The sequence below is a fragment of the Xiphophorus couchianus genome, chromosome 2, assembly GCF_001444195.1.
Source record: "Xiphophorus couchianus chromosome 2, X_couchianus-1.0, whole genome shotgun sequence".
Taxonomy (NCBI): Eukaryota; Metazoa; Chordata; class Actinopteri; order Cyprinodontiformes; family Poeciliidae; genus Xiphophorus; species Xiphophorus couchianus.
The window spans coordinates 25,740,669-25,751,130 of NC_040229.1; the positions used below are offsets into that span (position 1 = coordinate 25,740,669).

The 10,462-nt window shown below is 41.3% G+C and overlaps 1 protein-coding gene across 2 annotated transcripts in view; it reads right to left on the minus strand.

Moving 5' to 3' along the window:
• prickle1a (prickle homolog 1a) overlaps positions 1-10,199 on the minus strand; it is a 30,897-nt gene extending 20,698 nt beyond the window's left edge. Inside the window, exons 1-2 of one of the 2 annotated variants that reach the window (XM_028035775.1) lie at positions 10,058-10,199; positions 9,820-9,987 (exon numbers count right to left, since the gene is read on the minus strand). The gene's annotated coding sequence lies outside the window, so the exon portion shown is untranslated. Of the gene's footprint in view, positions 1-9,819 lie in introns of both variants that reach the window. The other variant, XM_028035768.1, reaches the window with a different exon arrangement.
• Positions 10,200-10,462: the final 263 nt, after the last annotated feature.

Genomic DNA, 10,462 nt, shown 5'->3' on the forward strand with positions numbered 1-10,462 from the left:
CAGGGTAGTCTCTGTCAGTTTATCAGATATACAAACCAGACATTACTCATTGGCTTCTCTCTGCAAATGGGTTTGCATCCATCTGTTGGCATCATACATGTGTGGAATGGAAAAAGGAGTACAACTAGCCATCTTATCACTTGGATAGCAGTCTCCCAGAGCAGGGTTTATTCTTAGAAGCCATCCATGTAATGTGTCTGTTTCAGTCAGTATCAGTGCGTTATTTTTAGGACTGCTAACCCTGAGGGAGCTAATAGTAACAAACTTCATTTAGCCTCGGAACCTACGATGAGGGATTACTTTTAGTTTAAAAATTCACCTACTCCCATGTGAAACAGATGCAAAGATTGTATTTTTTTAATTTTGAAAAATCAAAGGAAGTAAAGTTCAACATGCAACCCTGAGTTGTGAACACTGCCTGTTTTCCTGCAGGCTGGACACACAGATCCAGATGCACACATCTGTTGTGCCTCTGCTCTTGTTTTCTTTGGGAGCCCAGCCCCTGTAACAGGAAGACAGAGCAAGCACAGCAAACAAGAGCTGGATCACTGAACTGGCCTCTCCCCAGGAGCTCCAGTCAGGTTGTTGTAGCCAAATGATTCCTTTCTGTGTCACTCACAGAGCCCAGACTGTGGATCAACCTGCCGCTCTGCAAGATACATCCTCAGGTGGCGTTTGTCAATATTGACCCATCTGTATGCTATCCGACAACATCTCCCTACACTAGGGGTGCCAAAGTCCAGTCCTCGAGAGCTACCACTCTGCAACTTTTAGGTGGATCCCTGCTCTGACACACCTGAATGTCTCCATCTGCAGTCGTTCAGCTCTACAGAAAAAAAAAAAAACATCCAATGAACAAGCAGTTTACTGGATTCAGGTGTATTACAGAAATAATGCTTCTTACATTTGAAAGATGGTAAATCTCGAGGATTGGTAGTGGGCACCCCTGACCTACATTAATAATAGTTCATTTTCTCTGTAAACATTTCACAGAGCACTGTTCAAATTCATCTGAAAATGGAAAGAAAATAGCACAACTGTAAACTTATGGGAAAGGAGGTCATTAACCAGAGAAGCAGCCAGGAGGTCCATTGTGGTTCTTGGGGAGCTGCAGAAATCCAAACCTCCGTTTGGGACATTCTGTTGACATGAAAACTATTTGTTGAACACGGCACAAATTTGCCCTCAGTGGAATAGTGGCAAGAAGAACGCCGTTGTTAAAGGAAATCCATGAGGAGTCTTTCATTAGGCCATGTAAGGGACCTTTGGTTTATGTGTAAAATGTTTATTGACAGAAAAAATTAACAAACACTGCACAACACCCTGAACACCCCATCCCCACAGTGAAACCTGTCAGTGGCAACGTCATGATGCAGTGATCCTTTCATTCAGCAATGACAAAGCGGCTAGTCATGGTTCATGCAAAGATTAATGGAGCTAAAAACACTTCAAACCTAAAATAAAAACAACAGATAAAGGCTGTAAAAGAGTTGAGATGGGGGTGAACATTCACCTTCTAGCAGTGCAACCACCAAAAACAACCAGAGCAGTAATGGAATGGTCCAAAGTATATTCTTGTGTTCGGACGGTCCAGTTAAAGTCTAGACCTAAATGAGATTAGAAGTCTGTGTTAAGTCTCAGGGGTGGGCGATATGAACTTGATGTTTTATGATGATATTTTGAGGTACTATTGTGGTAACAATAAAGGCAAAGATAATGATATTCTTTCTTCTTTAGGTAATTGTAAGGCTGTGACTGCATGACAGAGGAATCACCGCCCCACAAACACAAGTACTGGCCTTGAAAGACACACAGACTTGTAATGCGCTTCTTTAGGACACCAGTCACATAAAGATGTGTGATCACTAAACAGCACACGATAACTGCAATTAATCATATTTTCAAGTTCATTGACATTTATTGTTACTCTCATTGAACAGTGGAGACTAATAAGACCAACAATCAGTACAGATTGTTTTGTGTGAGTTTAAACATCAATGACAGCAATAAACCAAAAATCTTATCATAATAAGAAATGTATCGCAATAAATGATAAACGATGCGATAAATGCCCACCCCTGTTAAGACATGAAAACTGATGTTCACAGACTAAAATCCATCCAATTGAGCTACACTTGAGTTGCTTTGCAAAGAAGACTGGGAACAGATTCCTGTCTCTGTGTGATGATATCAATCCATCAAGTAAAATCTCTTTGTAAAATGTCCTTTATAAACTAAAATATTTAGATATTAAATACAACCACATTTTTGAAATGCCTCAAAATTCTCTCAAGATATTTGAGACAGAGCAGCTCTTTGCTTCGTGACTGCTTCTCTTTACAACACAATGAAACCAAGTACCATAGCTCCTAAAGCAAAAATGTTTTCATTTTCTTGGTTGATACAGGTACAGCTGGTCTACATCATGGAGCCAAAGCGTTTCTCACAATGTTAGGCCACTTCAGCGCTCTGCATGTTTTCAACCAGCGATATATCTGGACTGCAGACAGACCAGTTGGCCACCAATCCTCTTTTCTTTTCTTTTTTTTCTTTTTTTTACTACAAAGCCATCCTGTTGTAATATGTTTGGAATTTCCTTGCTGATAGAAGCAAGTCATTCTCTAAAGAAGCCATCATCTGGATGACAGATTATTTTTGCACTAGGCGGCTGTGGGAGGAGTAACGGAGCAGTGGGGGAATAAATGGAGTGAGAAATCAAACTTGCCTTAAAAAAATCAATAACGTCCACACGTTGCTTCATTGTCGAGCTATTTTATTGGACTTGAACCCCCTGCAGGGTTTTTATTAAAACTAGTGTGAGGTGTTAATGTTTGCATTATTTTCTTAATCTCGCTGTGGCTTCCTTGTTTTAGCATCTGTTGATCATGCACACCTGTGGGCCAGTTCTTGGTCCAGTAATTAGAACAAAAATTATTTTAGCCCCTCTTTATTGTATTTCAGCAGCAGTGATTGCATGCAAAAATAATTAAGAGGTAAATAACTCTTATTGCATGTAAGAACGCTTGCGAGCTGTGTGTTTAATAAAATAAAACTCAAAGTTCTGGATGGTAATAGAAGTCATAACTTGTATTTTAACAAATAATCAAGAAATCCCTATTCATGGGTTTGAATTTTACTAAACTTAGAAAAGAGTTTTAATGGAAACACTGTTGGTTGGTTTACTTAAAGGCTGAAAATGGCAGGAGTTTTTTGTTTTCATAAATGTAATGAACAGGGAACATATTCGGATTTTTCAATACTTGACCAATAAGACATCACTGGCAATCTTTTGCCATTTGGCTTCTCTATCTCTACATAGATTGGTGTGAAACCAAGTACTCTTATTCGTATTTATGAAGCCTAATCAAGGACATTGTGAAAAAATGAAAGAAGAAAGGGAATATACTGGCTGACATTAAGCCGCTCTCACTCAACTCCGCGTTTGCAACCCATCTTTAAAATCTCAGGAAACATTTTTGTTGTCAGTTCAAAAGTCCCCACATGACTTATTTCCAAACACTGTTGACCTTTTTATACATCATTTGTGCTCCCTAGCTCCATCCCTGTAATAATGCAAACACAGGAGAGCCCTGAGTCACAGGAGGAAGGAGTGGGAGGAGTGTTTGTTTAGCATATTTCACTAAAGGTCCTCAAACATTCAACTGGATCCACTGTTGTTGTGCGATGAAGGAAATGAGAATTGCTTTTTAATGGTTATATTGATGTAAATATGTGCTTATTTGCTTATTTAGCCGCCCACCCCTTAGTTTCTGACTGTTTTTGCTTATTTGTCACACTCAAACATTTTGGTTGAATGAATACATTCTGCTGTCAAACCGAGATAACTGGAGGACTCACAAAGAGCGATTTTAAGAGGATGATGTCATTTATTGAGAGGAAATAAAGCAAGCAAGTGTCTCACATCATAGTGGAGGAATTTTGGCGCGTTCCTCTTCGCACAATTGTTTAATTTAGCCCCTCTGGGGGGGTTTTAAGCACTAACCAATAAGACATACTGTAGTCTCGTTAATGTCCTGCCAGAGCATCTAAATCAGATTTAGGTCCAGACTCTAATGGTGCCATTCCAAAACTTTTATATATTTTCTTTTTTTCCTCTTTAGGTGTGGACTTGCTGATGTGCTTTGGTTCATTGTTCTGCTGCAGAAGCCAAGTGCACTTGACCTGAAGGTCAGAAAATGACAGGATTTACTACAAGAGAGCAGATATCATGGTTCCATCAATTACAGCAAGTACTCCACAGAAGAGTCACACTACCATGTCTTAGGGCAGATAAGTTATTTTCCAGAAATGCTGTGTTTTTGATTTGATCACATGTAACAGGATGCACACCTTTGAAGAAGCTCCACTTTTGCCTTGTTAGTATACCGGTTTTATTTACATTTTTTTAATCACTAAGATGTTTATTGGCACATCTGTGAAGCGCTTTTGTGTTCGTTTTGGTTGGCAGTGGTTTTCTGTTAGAAAAACCTTCCATGATGCCATTTCTCACCAGTTTCTCTCTTATTGTTAAATCATCGGCAAAGCTTATGATATTGCTATGGGTTCTTTTGTCACTTAAAAATAATAATGTTCTCGAGTTTCTGTAGATCAGGACATGAGATCTTTTATCATACTTTATATTGTCTGACAGATTCTATTTAAGTTAATCCTTGATTCCACAGGTCCGACTTTAAACTCACCTGGATGTGTCTGGTAAAATGTAAAGCGTGTCAGGATCTGTGTTTTTCTGTGTGTTTATTTTGAGTTTCCTGTGTATCTGTGTCTCCGTGTTGTCCTGTCTCCCCTTGATTAGTCCCCAGGTGTGTCTCGTTCCCTGATTACCTCTTGTGTATTTAGTGTCACCTGTGTGTCTGTGTCTTTGTCGGGTCCTCGTCTCATTTGACATCTGTTCTGCCGTTTGTCGGGTTAGTCCATTCGTGCTCTCTGTTGCTACCTGTGTTGAGCCTCTGCTTCTGCTCAGCAGTGCTGCCAGGGATTTGGACTGTTTGTGTGCATCATTTCTTCATTAAATCTACCATATCTCTCTTACCTGGGTCTCCTAGCGTTTTGCCTCACCACTCATCCACACCACTTCATGACAAAGCGGCATTATAACAATGTGATTAATCTATTATGATTTAACAAGGAATCAGAATTCCTCCTTCCACATTATTTATAAACTGCATTTTTGTTTGATCGGATTATCTTAGTCTCATTCTCAGTGTCAGCATTGTTCAGATAAACTTTCCCAAATCCGTATCACTAAAGTCGCTGACACATCCTTATGTCTGTTATTCCCCTTTATCAAAGACAGGCACAGTGATAATAAGCAGCTTTTGTGAAACTCCACCAATGCTTATTAAGTAGTACACATCCAGAGCCGAGCATCATGCCTATACATGGTGGTGATAATGAAACATGTGCGTCGAGCATGACTTTCATCATCGCGGTGGTCTGACGGTTGGTCCCGCAATTATGCTGTGCGGTTACAAGGATTCTGCTGAGCCAAACCCATTTTCCTCTCGCTCCATCCTGTAGCTCCTCATAAACACAGTTGTGCCTGGAAGCGCTAAGTAACCATAGCTACTTTTAATCACTTCAGAATAATGCTTAGCATGTGGATCCAGTGTGTGCCGCTGCTCTAGGCAAATCCCCGCTCAGTCTCACACACAATGAATGTACAAAGTTAGAATCGGTTCACAACAGTCATCCCCCCCAGCTCTCCACCCCTCGCCCCCTTATAAACGACCACACCTCCTCCCCTCTAAACGACCACACTGTAACGGTGTCCTAAATTTTTACCATCCCAGCCACCATCCGTCCCGCAAGGCAACAGTGACTACACATTCAGGGACCACCGGCGTTTAAACAAGCCATATTTCATCCAGCCTTCTGCCAGCCTACCCCAAACAGTTTACAGTCAGTGGGCCCGGCCCTCTGGAGTTCGTCTGTGGCAACTCGACTCCGCGCCACATCTCATCGGCCAGAACTGCGGAGGGACTAGGCCTCCTCTGACAGCTCCTCACAACACCCGGCCCTGTCCTGGTCTGCTTTTAGCCTCGCTGCGGTAAACCGGAGCACGTCTGGAGGGATGAAAGGTTGCCAAAGTGTTTGGCCTGCAGGCGATTTACACGAGGAGCAAGGTGATTCATTCTGTCCCTGCACAAACAGGCCTCTGTGAACGTTTCTTCTACGCTGACCATTTAAATCAACAGTGGCGAACATATACACTGGTACCAGGACTTACACTCTGACCATTCAAACTCGGCTTGGTGTCGTGCCTTAAGTGCTTGCACTCACATACATCTGGACAAGTTTGTCCCTGTCCATGTCAGGAGAGAAACACGCACACACTCAGACAAGCCTCATTGTTGATGCTTAAAACTCTTTTCATTCTCATTATTTGTTTTCTCTTTCCACTAAAGTGTACAGTTGTTACAGAACATTTTAAGATACTAACACATACAGCACTACAGACCATGCCGTGTTGTCTTGTTACATTTAGCTACAACACAATTACACATTTTTATGTGTTTTTATTGAGGTTTTATGAGAAATCAACAAATACATCAATATTTTTTCCACAAACATTAATCTGAAAAGCCCGGCTTTCATTTTGCGTTGAGCCTTCTTTATTGTTATCCCCTTGAACCAAATTCAAAGAAATCAACATGAGAAAGGTCAGGGATAAAGTTGTAGCAAAAGTATAAGGAATGATTGGATTATAAACATTTTTTTATCTATCATCTGAAAACGCAAACAGCATATCGCAGTTGCAGAGCTACCAACACATGGTTGTCTACCTCATATGACAAGAAGGTGCTCTGGTGAGATGAGACTCTGTGTTGTGGTGTAAAACACACCATAATGGCAGCGTAGTACTGTGGGTTGCTTGGTTTTAGCTGAAGTAGGAGAAGAAGATGAAAAAGAAGAAGAAGATGGATGGGGCTAAACGCAAGGGTTAACCTGGGAGAAAACCTATGTGAGACTCCAAAAATCACTAAAATCCAATCTGACTGAACGTGAGTTATTGTAAAAGGAATTGACAAAAATGCTAATTTTTAGTTGTGCAAAACTGATACAGACATAATTCCAAATAATAGCAACTATTGCAGCAAAGTATAAACTCAAAGTTGAGAAATCTTCAAGTTCAAGGGGTATGAATACTTTAGCAAGGTACTATAAATTACTTCGACTATACATCTATATATAGTCCCGATATAATAAGCAAATACTTCTTAACATCAAAATGACTGAGCAGCCACAGAGCCGTTTCCATTTCTGTCTCCAGAAACAAAACAACGAGAAGGTCACCTATTCTTAGTTCCCTCTTTTGTCTCCCTGCAAAACTAAACAACTCTGTTTTAAAGCCTTTCAATTCTATTACTGGCATCTTTTGATTTGTCTAAGGAAACCGGAGAGGAAACATTCACAAGGAATCAGCAGGCCGCTGCAAAAACCATCACTTGCAGATCTATTATTAACATTCTGACGAAATTCTCACCTGCAGCAGATCACAGAGGAACTTAGCTCAGCTCACATCTCCCCCAGCGCATGCCTTTTCTGCTACATCATCGCAGCAGTGCAGCCGGCAGCTGGGGAGTGTGGACCAAATGCTGCGCTGTGCATTTTGAACAAAACCCTGGATTTGACATCATGGGACTGCATGGAGCTCGCATTAAGCCGTGAGATCACGGATGTAGAAACACGTAACATTTATTCAACCACAGGCTGAACTTGTAAAGTCATACATTGATTCACTCACTTTGGTCTATGTCAGGGATGTCCAAACTTTTTGTCACATGGGCCAAAATTGTCAAGTCAAAAGTACTTGTGGGCCAAGAAAAAGAAAAAGAATTAAAAATTAAGCAAATGAAGCAGTGATTCGATGTTATTCATCGTAGATCCAAAACTTTACACAGGATTTTGGACGTTTGCTGTATGTAAAGAAATGCATCAAGTTGCGTCACTTTCTGTCAAAATACTTGCTGTATTTACTCAGGTTTAATAAATTAGATTAAAGTTGATTTGGATGCAGAAAAGTCGCATTTTTAGTAGCAGACATGGTTCTATTTATTATAAAAGCTTGGTTACAAAAAGAAAAACTTTGGATTGTTGTAAGGAAATTATGTCGGTTATTATTTTACTTTTATCACAAATAAAACGTCAAGTCATCCAGTCCCCATGCTGGTGGGTCGCACAAAATCAATTCAAGGGCCACAATTGGCCCCCGAGCCACACTTTGGACACCCCTGGTCTATGTGAACTTTTTTAACAAGAGCTTTGAACTTACTCCACACTTTGATATGAACGCTGGGGCTCAAAGACTGTGAAGCTGTCAACCTGTAGTCCGACCACTAGGTGACACCACCACCTTGTTCCTGTTCTTTGCCTTCGTCGTGTTTCACCCTGTTTCGCTAAAGCTCTCTCTTTACATGAAGTGTTCCTGTACTAGCAGTCTTTCTGTGGCCTAAAAAAAGGAGACAAACCTTTAAAGTGCCACATAAGAACGGAGAAGTATTGAAACAACTTCTGGTTCAGTCATAGCTTCATTCTAACTTTTGGATAAACATCTTGAGGCAGCACTATTAAGATGGTTCGTTTTGCTGCAAAACAAGCCCATGTTTATGTCCGTCACAAATGTAGATGTTCTGAAAATCTCTTAAACGTGACTGGTTAAAAACAACAACAACAACAACAACAACTTCTGAAATCCCAGCCTGCTGTGCTGTCCACGCCGCTTTGCAAAATGTTCACATTTCTTGTAGTGATATTTGCTGTGGCTCGACAATAACAAAACATTATTTTTGGACATCTTTGGCTACACAAAACAGCAAAACTCTTCTGTGTCTCGCAGGTTCCCTGACAGCTTGGGATGTAAATGTCTTCTAGAGGGTGTGTCAGAGCCCTACAGAGGAAACATTTTATGATATTTTCACCTCTGTTCATAAAGAGGTCTATAAGGAGCCATAAATCCGCTGAAGCAGCTGGTTTCGGTTTTCTTTTTATTTCAAGAAACCAAATCTGTGTGTATACGTTTCTTCATTAGTGTTGACCCAGTTTCAGGAACAGCACGGAGGATATGAAAACAAATATTAAAAGTGTAGAAAAGAGTGATGCATTTGCTTATGAGATGTTATTTCAGAGATCATAGAGCAGTAAAAAAAAAAAAAAAAGCCAGCGTTTTAGATTGCAGGTCTTATAAAATGTCTCGTTTGACATTCCCCCTCTACTTCCCATGTCATTCTCACCCCATCTATCATGTTTAGAGTTTGTAGAACGTAAAAGAAACTTCTCATGCTGTACTACACGCAGGCCGTGGTGATGTTGTGGCACCACATTTCTTCCCACTCAACAGCTCTCCTGACAGCTATGGACCCGTGGCGGACGGGCAGCGGTCAAGGAGCGCAGACCAGTTGTCACCGAAGTGACAGGCGACAACTGAGTGCATGCATCTGGAGAGGGGGCAGAGTCCACACTCCCGCAAGCCCGACTGCTCAGAGTTTAGTTTTTTCACCGTCAGGGTATGAAGTTACTCTCACGGCACGCGTACGGAAAAGTGATACGTGTCTCTTTGGAAACGTGCTGCGTAAAAGCGCACGGAGAGGGACTGAGAAACCAGTATGCGGCGTTTTTTAGCATATGCAAAAAAAAAAAAAAAAGAAGAGAGAGTATGGTTTGCATAGAATGATATGATGATGTAAAGTGTTTATTTTACCATGTCAATAAAGAGTACTAAACGCTTTCATCTGTTTGCCATTTAAATATGACCGTTTATTTACGCAGACAGCAAATATTTGATCAAACTGGTCCACTCACCAAGAAAAGAGTTCAGTCGCAGCAAACCGAGTATCCGGAACCAATACTCCTGGTGAAGCGAAAGAAGATTGCAGAGGGTGTCATCTGGATTAGATGCAAAGTCCAGAAAGAAAATTTAAGGGGGTGGTGGGGAAGGAACCACAGCTCCGCTGGGATCGAACAAAGAGCCTGTGCAAAGCGATACGCTTAAAACCCAGGAACTGGCTGCTCTGGAAAGGGACAATGTGACTTTACGCACCGTCACCGCATCGCAGTCGCTTCAGCGGGTCACGGTGGAATCTGCGCCGCTCCTCCACGGTCACAGTGGAATGACATTAGTGTTCCTCCCTGCCTATTGGCTTAAACTAGAAGCCCCCACCGCTCATGGAGAGACGCACCAGTCTCAGCAGCACAGTGGACAAACACTCCCGAGAGTTTTAACTCTTGATGCTGCTGCTGCTGCAGGGGGGGGGGGGAGTGGGAGTTTGTAAGACTCTAATAACTTCTTAGTCAATATTGCTGGTTCTGCATCATACAGGGCATCGGTTCATCACTTATTTCCCATTTGTGACACCGGTTTAATTTGTTCAGTCAATTAAGAGTCTAACAGCACTGAAACTGATAAAAAAAAAAACAATAGGTTGCCTATGTAAAAGATAAACTG